We start from the raw sequence: 1,455 nt of genomic DNA on the forward strand, positions 1-1,455 counted from the left end.
GCCCTTCAACTCAACCTTTCCAAGATTAAACTGATGTTTTATCCTCCTTGAGTGTTGTTTCTCCTACTGTTCCAACTCCTTGAAGCTAACACCACCAACTCTGGAATTGTTTTACTCCAGGAGTTCTCAATCAGGTTGATTTTACCCACTCGTAGTGAAATTAGAAATGTCTGAAGAAATTTCTGGTTATCACAACTCGGTGTTGGCTTCCAGTGGGCAGTGGACAGGCATCTGTTAAACATCTTACAGTACATAGCACAGTTCCCTGCGACAAATTATACGGACCAAAAAATGTCAATATTGTGAAGGTTGAGAAACCTGCTCTAGGCTGTTGAGGAATAATATTAAATGTTTTATCTAAAATATCCCAATCATTCTCTATTATCTTACAATGATATTAAAAACATTATCTGAAATAAATCTCAAGTTTCTCCATTATTTCATGCTTTGTAATATATTTTCTTGTGGTTAAATTTATATAGCATAAAATGTACCATTTAAACAATTTTTAAATGTACAATTTTGTACACTTGGCATTAAGTACATTTACGTGGCTGGTTAACCATCACCATCTGTCTCAGGAACTTTTCCATCTGCACCAACTGGAACTCCGCACATGTTAAACACTAAGTCCCCACTCCTCTATTCTCCCAGCCCCCAGCAAACTCCATTATTTCTCTTTCTATTAATTTGAATGCTCTTGGTACCTGATATAAGTAGAATGAAATAATATTTCTCTATTTAGAATCTTAAATTTGGACATTTAAAAAAGTAAACTTCTGATGTTCCTCCTCCACCTCCTCACCCCCCACAATTGGGCTAAACTCAGAATTCTACCTGTTTCAGCGGACACAATTCCATTTTTCCAGTTGTTCAGGCCCCCAACCCTAGAGTCATTTCTGACCCCTCTCTTTATCTCTCACCCATATCCTGCCTGGCAACAACTTCTGGTGGCTCTACCTTCAAAATATAGCCCACCTGACCACTTGTCAACCCTTCACTACTATCCCCCCCCTGGTCCTAACACCTAGCTCATACCCTGCTGGCTTAAGTCAGCTCCAAGCAGGCTGCCTTACACATTACAATCCATATTCAACCCAGCAGCCAGAATGATGTTTTAAAACCTGAGATCAGAATATCTCAGGTATCTGCTCAAAACCCTGCAATGACTCCCCAGTCACTCAGACTAAATGAAAGCAAAAGTCCTTCAGAGGCAGAGAAAGCCTCTCATGATCAGCCCCTGATATCTAACACTCCCTGCTCCCCTTCACTCAATCTGCTCCAGCCACCTTGCCCCTAGGCAACCTCCCACCTCAGGGTCTTTGTATTAACCTTACCCTGGGGCATTCTTTCCACAGATGTGCACTCACCTAAGTCATTCGCCATCTTTACAAGTGTAACTTTCTCAAAGAGGTTTATTAAGACCATCATTTGTAATATGACAACCTGCTCCTT

This window comes from Pteropus vampyrus, unplaced genomic scaffold (assembly GCF_000151845.1).
Source record: "Pteropus vampyrus isolate Shadow unplaced genomic scaffold, Pvam_2.0 Scaffold557, whole genome shotgun sequence".
Lineage (NCBI taxonomy): Eukaryota > Metazoa > Chordata > Mammalia > Chiroptera > Pteropodidae > Pteropus > Pteropus vampyrus.